Source organism: Elgaria multicarinata, chromosome 8, assembly GCF_023053635.1.
Source record: "Elgaria multicarinata webbii isolate HBS135686 ecotype San Diego chromosome 8, rElgMul1.1.pri, whole genome shotgun sequence".
Lineage (NCBI taxonomy): Eukaryota > Metazoa > Chordata > Lepidosauria > Squamata > Anguidae > Elgaria > Elgaria multicarinata.
Genome location: NC_086178.1, coordinates 62,742,752 through 62,755,331, shown reverse-complemented (window position 1 = coordinate 62,755,331; position 12,580 = coordinate 62,742,752). Strand labels below are relative to the sequence as shown.

Below are 12,580 nucleotides of genomic sequence, written 5' to 3'. Positions count from 1 at the left end.
TAAAGGAACTGGCAGAAGAACTATCAGAACCACTGTCTATTATGTTTGCAAAAACATGGAAGACGGGTCAAGTACTATAAAACACATGGTCTTCGATGTCTATATACTAATGCCCAGAGCATGGGAAACAAACAGAATGAACTTGAACTCTTATTACATGAAGGCAAATACGACTTGATAGGTATAACTGAAACTTGGTGGAATGACTCCCATGACTGGAATATAGCAACTGAAGGATATAACTTGTTCAAAAAGAACAGAAGAAATAGAAAGGGAGGTGGAGTTGCACTATATGTTAAAAATACCTATCCCTGCACAGAAATACAGGCGGATCAGACTGGGAGCCCCATCGAGAGCATCTGGATTAAAATAAATGGGGCAAGGAATAAAAAGAATATGATAATCGGAGTCTACTACCGACCACCCAATCAAGGAGAAGACGAGGATGAAACTTTTGAGAAACAAATTGCCAGTGTTTCAAGGAAGTGTGATGTAGTAGTGATGGGGGACTTCAATTACCCTGATATCTGTTGGGAGACCAATACTGCCAAAAGCGGCCCTTCCAAGAAATTCCTGATATGTGTGGGTGATAACTTTCTCCTACAGAAAGTGGACGAAGGAACTAGAGGATCGGCAATCCTTGACTTGATATTGACCAACGGGGATGACTTAGTGGATAAAGTGGCAGTTATGGGAACTCTGGGGGAAAGTGACCACATCATACTTGAATTCTTGATTATGAAGGAGACAAAAGTTGAGTGTAGCCATACACATACTCTGGATTTTAGGAAAGCTGATTTTAATAAACTCAGAACTATGATAAGTAAGGTCCCATGGCAAATGAGCCTAATGAGAAAAGGAGTGCAGGATGGGTGGGAGTATTTAAAAAAGGAAATTTTAAAGGCACAGTTACAAACAATTCCAACAAGGAGAAAAGATAGAAGACAACAGAGGAAACCAATGTGGCTCCACAAAAAGCTTAGAGATGACATGAAAAACAAAAAAGGATACATATAGAAAGTGGAAGGAAGGCCAGGCTACAAAAGAAGAATACAGACAGGTGGTGTAGAAGTGCCGAAATGGCGTCAGGAAGGCTAAAGCTGTGAATGAGTTGAGATTAGCGAGGGATGCTAAAAGCAATAAAAAGGCTTTCTTCAGATACGTGAGTAGTAAAAGACAGAGGAAAGAAATGGTGGTTCAACTGCTTAATGAGGACGGCAAATTGATAACAAATGACTAAGAAAAGGCTGAAGTGCTCAATTCCTACTTTGCCTCAGTCTTCTCCCAAAAGCGGGTCTATGACCCCCCTGGAAAAAGTGAAGCAGAAGTTGAGGGGGCAGGATTGCAGTTTGAGATTGATAAACGAACGGTCAAAGAACACCTAATTTCCTTGAATGAGTTCAAATCTCCAGGGCCCGATGAACTGCATCCTAGAGTAATGAAGGAGCTAGCGGAAGAACTCTCAGAACCTTTGTCTATTATCTTTGCAAAGTCATTGAAGACGGGTGAGGTGCCGGACGACTGGAGGAGGGCTAACGTTGTCCCGATCTTCAAAAAGGGCAAAAAGGAGGAACCAGGGAACTACAGACCAGTCAGTCTGACATCCATCCCTGGGAAAATTCTGGAGCAGATTATAAAGAAGTCAATCTGTAAATACCTTGAAATCAATCCGGTTTCAACATAGAAGCCAACATGGATTTGTCAGGAACAAGTCCTGTCAGACTAATTTGATCTCATTTTTTGATCGGGTAACCTCCCTTGTGGACTGTGGGAATGCTGTGGACGTCATATATCTTGATTTCAGCAAAGCTTTTGACAAAGTGCCCCATGATATTCTGATTAACAAACTATCTAAAAGTGGGCTAGATGGAACAACTATTGGGTGGATTTACAGTTGGCTACAGAATCGGACTCAAAGAGTACTTATTAATGGAACCTTCTCAAACTGGGGAGAGGCAACGAGAGGGGTGCCGCAGGGCTCAGTCCTGGGCCCAGTGCTCTTCAACATTTTTATTAATGATTTGGATGAGGAGGTGCAGGGAAGGCTTATCAAATTTGCAGATGACACAAAATTGGGTGGGATAGCTAATACCCTGGAAGACAGAAACAAACTTCAAAGTGATCTTGATAGGCTGGAGTGCTGGGCTGAAAACAACAGAATGAAATTTAATAGGGATAAATGCCAAGTTCTACATTTAGGAAATAGAAACCAAATGCACAGTTACAAGATGGGGGTACTTGGCTCAGCAATACTACAAACGAGAAGGCTCTTGGAATTGTTGTAGATCGCAAGCTGAATATGAGTCAACAGTGCGATATGGCTGCAAGAAAGGCAAATGCTATTTTGGGCTGCATTAATAGAAGTATAGCTTCCAAATCACATGAGGTACTGGTTCCTCTCTATTCGGCCCTGGTTAGGCCTCGTCTATTTATTTATTTATTTATTACATTTTTATACCGCCCAATAGCCGAAGCTCTCTGGGCGGTTCACAAAAATTAAAACCACAGTAAAACACCCAACAGTTTAAAACACAATTACGAAATACAGTATAAAAAGCGCAACTAGAGTATTGCATCCAGTTCTGGGCTCCACAATTCAAGAAGGACGCAGACAAGTTGGAGTGTGTTTAGAGGAGGGCAACCAGGATGATCAGGGGTCTGGAAACAAAGCCCTATGAAGAGAGTCTGAAAGAACTGGGCATGCTTAGCCTCGAGAAGAGAAGACTGAGGGGAGACATAATAGCACTCATCAAATAATTAAAAGGTTGTTACACAGAGGAGGGCCAGGATCTCTTCTCGATCCTCCCAGAGTGCAGGACACGGAATAACGGGCTCAAGTTAAAGGAAGCCAGATTCCAGCTGGACATCAGGAAAAACTTCCTGACTGTTAGAGCAGTACGACAATGGAATCAGTTACCTAGGGAGGTTGTGGGCTCTCCCACACTAGAGTCATTCAAGAGGCAGCTGGACAACCATCTGTCAGGGATGCTTTAAGGTGGACTCCTGCATTGAGCAGGGGGCTGGACTCGATGGCCTTATAGGCCCCTTCCAACTCTGCTATTCTATGATTCTATGCCAGACGACTGGAGGAGGGTTAATGTTGTCCCTATCTTCAAAAAGAGCAGAAAAGAGGAACCTGGGAACTATAGACCAGTTAGTCTGACATCCATCCCTGGGAAATTTTTGGAGAGGATTATAATGAAGTCAATCTGTAAGCACCTTGAAAACAATGCAGTGATTACTAGAAGCCAGCATTTGATTTGTCAAGAACAAATCCTGACAGACTAATCGGATCTCATCCTTTGATCAGGTAATCTCCCTTGTGAACTGTGGGAATGCTGTGGATATAATATATCTTGACTTCAGCAAAGTACCCCATGACATTTTGATCAGCAAACTATCTAAAAGTGGGCTAGATGGATCGATTATTAGGTGGATCCACAGTTGGCTACAGAATCGTACTCAAAGATTGCTTATCAATGGTACCTTCTCAAACTGGAGGGGGGGAGGTAACGAGTGGGGTACAGCAGGGCTCAGTCCTGGGCCCAGTGCTCTTCCACATTTTTGTTAATGACTTGGATGAGGACTTGCAAAATATGCTTATCAAATTATTATTATTATTTATTTATATAGCACCATCAATGTACATGGTGCTGTACAGATTACACAGTAAATAGCAAGACCCTGCCGCATAGGCTTACAATCTAATAAAGTTGTAGTAAACAATAAGGAGGGAAAGAGAATGCAAACAGGCACAGGGAAGTGTAAACAGGCACTGGGTAGGGTGAAGCTAAACAGTATAGAGTCAGAACAAACTCAATATTTAAAAGCTATAGGGAACAGAAAAGTTTTTAGCTGAGTTTTAAAAGCTGTGATTGAGTTTGTAGTTCTCAAGTGTTCTGGAAGAGCGTTCCAGGCGTAAGGGGCAGCAGAAGAAAAAGGACGAAGCCGAGTAAGGGAAGTAGAGGTCCTTGGGCAGGCGAGAAGCATGGCATCAGAGGAGCGGAGAGCACGAGCAGGGCAATAGTGTGAGATGAGAGAGGAGAGATAGGCAGGAGCTAGGCCGTGAAAAGCTTTGAAGGTCAACAGGAGAAGTTTATATTGGATTCTGGAGTGAATTGGAAGCCAATGAAGAGATTTCAAAAGTGGAGTGACATGGTCAGAGCGGCGGGCCAAGAAGATGATCTTAGCGGCAGAGTGGTGAACAGAGACCAGCGGACTGATGTGAGACGAAGGAAGGCCAGAGAGAGAAGGTTGCAGTAGTCCAACCGAGAGATAACCAGTGCGTGAACGAGAGTCTTGGCAGATGCTACAAAATTGAGTGGGATAGCTAATACCCTGGAAGACAGAAGCAAACTTCAAAGTGATCTTGATAGGCTGGAGTGCTGGGCTGAAAGCAACAGAATGAAATTTAATAGGGATAAATGCCAAGCTCTATACCTAGGAAAAAGAAACCAAATACACAGTTATAAGATGGGGGATACTTGGCTCAACAATACTACAAGTGAGAAGGATCTTGGAATTGTTGTAGATCAGAAGCTGAATATGAGCCAATAGTGTGATGTGGCTGCAAAAAAAAGCAAATGCTGTTTTGGGATGCATTAATAGAAGTATAGCTTCCAAATTGCACAAGTTACTGGTTCCCCTCTATTTGGCACTGGTTATGCCTCATCTTGAGTACTGTGTCCAGTTCTGGGCACAACACTTCAAGAAGGATGCAGACAAGCCGGAGGGCATTCAGAGGAGGGCAGCGAGGATGTTCAGGGGTCTGGAAAGAAAACCTTATGAGGAGAGATTGAAAGAACTGGACATGTTTAGCCTGGAGAAGAGAAGACTGAGGGGAGACATGACAGCACTCTTCAAATACTTGGGGCCAGGATCTCTTCTCGATCATCCCAGAGTGCAGGACACAGACTAATGGGCTCAAGTAACAGGAAGCCAGATTCCGGCTGGACATCAGGAAAAACAGCAGTACAACAAGAGGCACCTGGACAGCTATCTGTCAGGTATGCTTTATGGTGGACTCTTGTATTGAGCAGGGGATTGGACTCGATAGCCTTATAGGCCCTTTCCAACTCTACTATTCTATGATTCTATGACTTTATGACACTAATGTGCAAGAACTATGCACAGTTCCCTGCTGGAAGTTTCTAATGAGATGATGAGAACAAGATGCCTGAGCCTGCTTTTATCTCAAACGTTGCAGATCAGATTAATCTGTATTGATCAGATTTCATGTCCCTTCAAAGCATCTGAATAATTTTAGAATATTGATCTCTATTCATTTCATTTATTATAGCTGAAACTCTCTGGATGGTTCTCTATATGTATTAACAAAACACCAAATACACAAATCTCCTGATTATTATCTATTTTTTTGGCAATCATGCCTGTGCCATAGAACTGTGATTTACCACTCATTGTCTATCCCTAATATTCAGACTGAAGAGACTTCAGTGTAATTCCTGTGAGATTGGAAAACTAGCAACCTTATTGTTACTTAACATAGAGAATACCAGCATTTTAAGAGATTTAACTCTGTTAGCTGCTATAGCCACACTGCTATCACTATATCATTCAGTGCTTAAAGCTGCAGTTGTTTCCATATACATTATGGATGTTAACACAGTCAATGTCAGATTTGACACAGAAAGCACATCCTGGCACTAGAATAATTATTTACTGTATAGAAAACTCATTATTTGTGCAGATGTCACCCTATCTCCAATTTGGCAAACCAGTAACATGGAACTACATAGTAAAAGCTAAAACTTGTTTCTAATCCAACCATATCAAATCCTAGATTTATTATAACACTTTGTAAATGTAAGTCTGTTATTCTCTCAAGAACCCACTATGCAGAATACTATATCAGAGAAAAATACTGTGCAAGAGAAGAGATTTGGATTAATGTAAAAACTCCCTGCAGAGGAAAAAATAATAATCCACACAAATTCAAACTCACCATTCCCATTGCTAAAGCAACGATAAAGGGAAAGTTTCTAGCAGAATAGAATAGAAATATGCTTCAAAACCGTCTTTGGCTGCATCTCTCTCCAAATGGTCTGTCAAATACACAGCAGTTACAGCACAAAGCATCTTTATGGGTGGAATAAAAGGCTCTTTAAATGCTCCTTTTTTATTGAATGAACCCACTCTTACACAAAGTTCATGCCACGATGTCTCGAACAGCAGAATTGCCAGATCACAAGTTATCGTTTAATTCTTATAAATTACGTACATAGAACATTCAAGTATTTACTTGATATTCAGTTAGTAAACAAAATGTTTAATCTATGCTTAGTCAGTTGATTTAACATTTTAAAAATCTTATTTATACCATCCACAATATTGAACTTATCTCTAAAATTAATTTGGGATTGTTATTTCAGATCAACAACTTTACTCAAGTTTTATTTACCCTGGGATTCCCAGATCATGTTATTTAGCCATACCTCCTTATCTTGCCTTCCTGTCTCAAGTCACTCTGTGAATTATGAACTTCATGAACTCTGACTATACGGAACCACTGATCACAATGCTGTTTATTTTTGCAAAATGAAATAGTCCTTATGTGTACAGGATCTCTTTTCTACAACTTTTAACTCATTTCAATTTAGAATTTAAAATGAACCCTTTACTTCTGTAAACAAATCTATGTGACATCATATTAAGAATGCCAGTTCTTTTACATGATACATCTCTAATGACAACATATTTTTGCTACACTTATAAATCTGAAAATATGTTATCTTTTCCCTCCAGCAGATGTATATTACAACAGCGCCCCCACATTGCTTTATATTAAAAAAAAAGTAAAACAGGAAGCCAATGTTCATCACATATGGCAGTACTGAAAAAATCTTGCCCTGGAGGTGACCCTTATTTTTCATCAAGCTTCTCATAATCCATGTTCTAGAGATCAAGGGTGGAGCTCATTCTGTGCAGAAAACTACTATACAAAACTGATGAAAGCATAGTTATTTGTACTTCACAATGGCCCAGCCAACAAGTTGTGCTATCTAAGCAAGGATGATTTGAGTTTTAGATACTGGGGAAATCTACAGTATCCTGTCACTGATGATTTAAAGAGATCTATAGGAACATCATTTACTCTCTAAACAGAGAAGGGAGAGCCCTCCCTCCCCCCGCATTATCACCACCACCCCTTTCAACCGTTAGATGAAAACTGATCAGGGCATTTTCACTTGCACTGCTCTCACAGAAAAGAACACACAAAAGAGATGAAATGGTCTCAGGTAGCAAGAATTTTTTTGAGGTATTGAGAGAAGTCAAATTTTAATATTCCTAAAATTTGCAACTTGCTAGCTCAGCTGTGAGAGCTGCTTGGTGCTGACACTGCCATCTTTTCGATGCCAGGTTAAGAATGCCCTCTACTCCCCGACACTTAATGGCATATGATGGGGCACTTAAAAGTCAGCTATTTTGAACAGGACTATTAAAACTGTTCACTGAATTACTTTTTTAGCTGTTGTTTTAAATGTTTATGTTAAAGTTTTAGACCATGTTTTATCATGTTGTATTTTGTAATGTGTATAACACTGTAGTTTGAATTTTTCTGTGAATTGTTGTGAACCACCCAGAGAGCTTTGGCTATTGGGTGGTACAGAAATAAAATAAAATAATTAATAAAATACCCTCTGGTGAGCAGCAATTTTCTCTAAATGAGCACCTAAAGTGTAAGACCTTATAGTGTTTAGATTTGGCCAATTGTCTTATCAATCTTCAATAATAATAATAATAATAATAATAATAATAATAATAATAATAATGGTCTGGGAGGGTGTGATGTATTTCATGTTATGCCTGAATTTTGCTCCAAATTTCAAGACTTTTTTTTAAGAAAGTCATTCAGTGGGGGCGGGGATAGTATTGGCTTGTTACATTTGTCTGTTTTATTTTAGCAGAATGACTCAACCTCTGTTGGACATGCTATTGAATTGAAATATGTTATGGAAAATGAGGCAAATTTTAGTATAGGCTTTTAAAAAATGTAATTATAAAAAGAAAAAGGAGGTAAATTGAAATACATTTTGGAAACTCAAGTACATTTCTTTATCATTTTAGCAAAGGTAGGGCTAACATTTTTCCTAAACACAAATTTTTATCCAGGAAATTTTACTTTTAAATTGTTGTTTACTTATTTTAAACTTAATGCAATTATATATGTCATAAGATACCTTAAGCAGATTAAATCTATTTAATGAATGCCTATTAATAAAAATGGCTCTGTGGCATGAGGCCAATTTAATTATTAATCTTAGTATTAGACTTACTATTTAAAATGTTGATGCCATATGAAAGAATTTCATCAACTTCAATTTAATTGGCAAATAATGTTTTTGCTTAAACAGGCAGAAACCCATCCTAAAAAAAAAAACACCTCAGACTTGCCAAAACTGAGTAGACATTTTGTGGCCCAAATGTATTTTGTCCAAATCTTGAACTTGGATCTTACTCATCTTCATTACAGTAAGTACTTAATTTGGACATCATATCAGGTATTGGCATATATTGAATGGTAATCAAAATCATTTAGTTACATTTAGGTTTCACAGAACCCCTTTAGTGTGCTTGTAAATTTAAAAGAAGAAATTCCCCCAGGGCTAGCCACGCTAGTCTATTGCAACAAACACAACAAAGAGTCTTGTGGTACCTTAAAGGCTAACATATTTATTACAGCATAAGATTTCATGAACACAGTCCAGTTCATTTGTTGTAGACTGTGTCCATGAAAGCTTATTCCACAAGATTCTTGTGTTTTGTTGTTTTTGCAAAAGAAAAAAAGTCCTTATATTAGTTAAATTGGATATGTGATCTGTACACTTCAAGCTCAATCCAGTCCTGTGCTGTCCGGAGGTCTTGAAACTTTGGGCACATTTGGAATTTGAGAAAGTATTAAGGGTGCCATCACAAAACACCTGTTTCACAGAAAAGTAAAATGGAGATGGTAAGACAAAGTAACTTGCCCAAGAACCTGAACACATCTCAGAGATGGAGTTTGAGCCCTAAAACACAAACCCTTTCCTTTCATAACAATGATCTGGGCCCGTGTTGGCACAGCTGGCGTCTGGTGCTCTTCTGTCTTCCAAGGTGAACATTTTATTTTTTTAAAAAATGGGAAAGCTGGGGGCTTTGGTACACGACAAGAGAGATGCCCAGGGGTGTTTTGGTGATGGTGGACACCATGTTACCAACCATAGATATAGGGCATACAAAGACCCATTTACTCACACCATTCCCATACAGTACATATGCATAGATATATAACATGCAGGGCACCTGGGATACCAAGCTGTCACAGGAAACAGAGGGCAAGTCTTAGAGGCTTTCCATTCCCTATTTGCAATGGTACCCATATACTACATAAAAGAGAAAAACGGATTACATGCCTTGTCAGGATTCCTCTACACCCAGTCATATGAACAATATAAGTGGACCAAGCCTAGGTATTTTCTATGTTTTGGTCCTTAACAGGTTTCATGTGCTTCCCATTTAAAGAATATTTCAACTCTTCTCTTCATTTCTATAGTAACATGAACATAAACCTAAGTGTCCACCTCTCCACCCCCTTTTAAACCAAGCTCCTATTACATATTAGTAGTATACCACAGCTTGTCAGATAATACTTGCTTTTAATCTTAATATTTTCAACATTATGCTTGACTTGGTATTCAGAATGCTGTTTGATATAAAGCTTTACACACATATAAAACTGACATTTTCTGTTGAAAAGACTTTTCCAAAGCAAATTACTTTTGTTTTAAAGCAAGGATCTGCCCTTTATTTCCCAGCCACCACCCACTCTTCCAAATAAACAAGTGAGCTGATGTTGCATAGGAATTTTAATTGTTTCCATAACTCTCATTGTCTGCCAAAAAGTATTTAATATGAGATAGCTGAGGGAGGACGCAAAAAATCCATGCACACGATTGTGTAATGAATGAAAGCACATTAAATTTCTGCTTCCATAAATCTTATTTTGGGAGGAAAACAAACACACCCAAAAAGACGTGGACCACCATTTAAGTCACTTATCTTTGGACTCAATTTCAGTGACCTGGTTCTTATCATGCTAAACTACGGTGGGTTACCATTGATGGTTGCAGGGTGGGTTAGCGTGACATCCAAACCTGGAGCAGTTTTTCTATTGTGGATTTTTTCTTTTGCAAACAAGCCACCCTGAGAACCCACAGCTTGTAATAGGGTTGTTTAGAGTGGTTTATTCTCAGAATAGCTTTTTGTAATGTCCAAACCTGCAGGATGATTTTAATGTAGGTTGTCAGGAATGGCTAAAGAACTGTCTGGTAAGAGGCAACCTGTTGCCCTCCAAATGTACATAAAAGGGAAGCAGGGATTACACGCTTGCCAGGATTCCTCTACACCCAGGCACATGAACAATATAACTGGACAAAGCTAGTTATATTCCTGCTCATCTATACCATCCTGAGTTCCATCACTTGACCTTTCTAAAGTAACAGTATCTTGTAGTCCAATCCTATGCATGGTTTACTTGAAGACAGTTCCATTGAGCTTAATGGGGTTTATTCCCAACTAAGCATGCACAGGATTGCAGCTTAGAACCCAGTACTGGACCACTCACTTCATTGTCACTTTTTGGACTTTAAGAAAAGCACTTTATTGAATAGATCTGCAATAAAAATTAAGCACAATTAAATGGATTCCTGTCTTGTGCATATCAGAGTTACATCCAAATATCAAATGTACCTATGTTCTTCTGCCTGCCAATTTTTATACTGTATTTTATATTTGTGTTTTTAACCTGTTGGTTGTTTTATTATGGTTTTAATTTTTGTGAACTGCCCAGAGAGCTTCAGCTATTGGGCGGTATAAAAATGTAATAAATAAATAAAATAATTTTTTTGAATAAGGAAAAAGATGGACACACATCTTTGGAACTGAGTGGTTGCTCATGCAGAGAGAAAAAGAACAGTTGTTGCTTTAAGTACTGTTATGGTACCAGCCATTTTCATGTCACACTGCTGAATTAGTCAACATAGAATAAAAGCAATGGCCTTCATTTAACATTGTTTTACATGACTTCGTAGCTTCATTATTACTTTTTGGACTTTAAAAAAATGTAATTAATATAACCAATCAACCACACCATACGAATAGAGCTGCTACAAATTGGCTTTACCTCTTGAATCTCCACCACTGGGATCACAACCACCACCTGCAAAATCTTTTCTAACACACCAGCAATCAGAATACTTCCTCAATTAAAAGTAGAATCACTTAAGAATTGGATTGCCTGTACTAACTTAACAGTGATAGAATATGAGGGTGGAGGCAAAGTACTCTTAACATTGCAATATACCTACTGATAATAACTGCAAGCCAACATGTTAACTGCCACACCTTTACTGTGGTAGAAATTGCTCATGAATGTAGCTGGTTATTTGTGACCTGATGAAAGAGCAAGCAATAAAGTGTTCCTGAAAAAATATCCAGACATAAAACTGTCATTCTCACCCATAGAAATATATGTACCTTTAAATACAAACCAAGATGTTTAGGTAATCTTATAGAATGGGTCAATTCACACATCACAACAAACGACCATGGGTTAATTAACCCTCAGGGCACTGTAGCACATGCTGGCAACCATTTTGAATGTGCAAGCCCCAGCTGAAAGTTGCCATGCCATGCTGGATCATGCAAACCTGGGTGGTGGGGTTGTACAAGGGCTGTGCATAACCTGAGCATAACCCTAGAACAAACCATGGGTTATGCAGGGTTGTTTAACCCTCACACAACCCCCACCGCTCAGGATCACACAACAAGCCATGGCAACTACCAGCCAGGAGTCTGCATATTCAAACTGGCAGCTAGCACACACCATCATGGCTCCAAGAATTTACTAACTCACAGCACCTTGTGACATGCGAACTCAGTCGATATCTCAATAAAACAAAACATTACCACTAGTTAAAGGCAAACAAGGTGATAGTCAAAGTACCAAAGTTTGCAGATGAGTGTGTTCCTAAATAAAGGGCAAGATGTCTGACAAACTTCAGGGTCTTCATTTTCAGAGTTGCAAGGCTTTATGAATTTGTTTTTTTATCCCATCTTCTCCCTAAAAATACTCTTAGTGGCTTAGTTTCCACCCCCTTCAAAATATGACTGCATGACTCTTGAGCTTTCAAAATCAGTGCTCTTGCAGGAAGTATTTAACTTCAGATGAATCTATAATATTCGTAACTTTAGACTACTACTGCTGGAAATGCCCATGCTTTCAGGTTCAGAAATTGCCTTTCACAGCTGCAAAGGAAATGACAAGAGAAGAAAAACACAGGCAGCAGAGATCAGCAATTAATTCCATCCACAATTGGCCAGATGTTTGCATATAGAGAACTCAGACTGTTTCCTTTAGGGGTTGTTGCCACTGAAAACTGATCTTGTGCCTTCAAACAGAAACTGTTTGTAACATGTTAGGAATGCATACTGGATCACACAGAGATGAAGAAATCAAATCCAGATCTGGCTTTCTCTGCAGCGTGTGCTGCATATCTCAACTAAGAGGATCAAGTTTTCT

The 12,580-nt window shown here is 39.1% G+C and overlaps 1 protein-coding gene across 11 annotated transcripts in view; it reads right to left on the bottom strand.

Annotated features, from left to right (window-relative positions):
- Window positions 1–12,580, bottom strand: part of ADD3 (adducin 3) — a 144,731-nt gene that overhangs the window by 58,050 nt on the left and 74,101 nt on the right. The window contains exon 1 of one of the 11 annotated variants that reach the window (XM_063132631.1): window positions 6,456–6,474. The exons of 9 other annotated variants lie outside the window; for them this stretch is intronic. The gene's annotated coding sequence lies outside the window, so the exon portion shown is untranslated. Of the gene's footprint in view, window positions 1–5,965; window positions 6,077–6,455; window positions 6,475–12,580 lie in introns of those variants that run through there. One more of the 11 variants, XM_063132630.1, reaches the window with a different exon arrangement.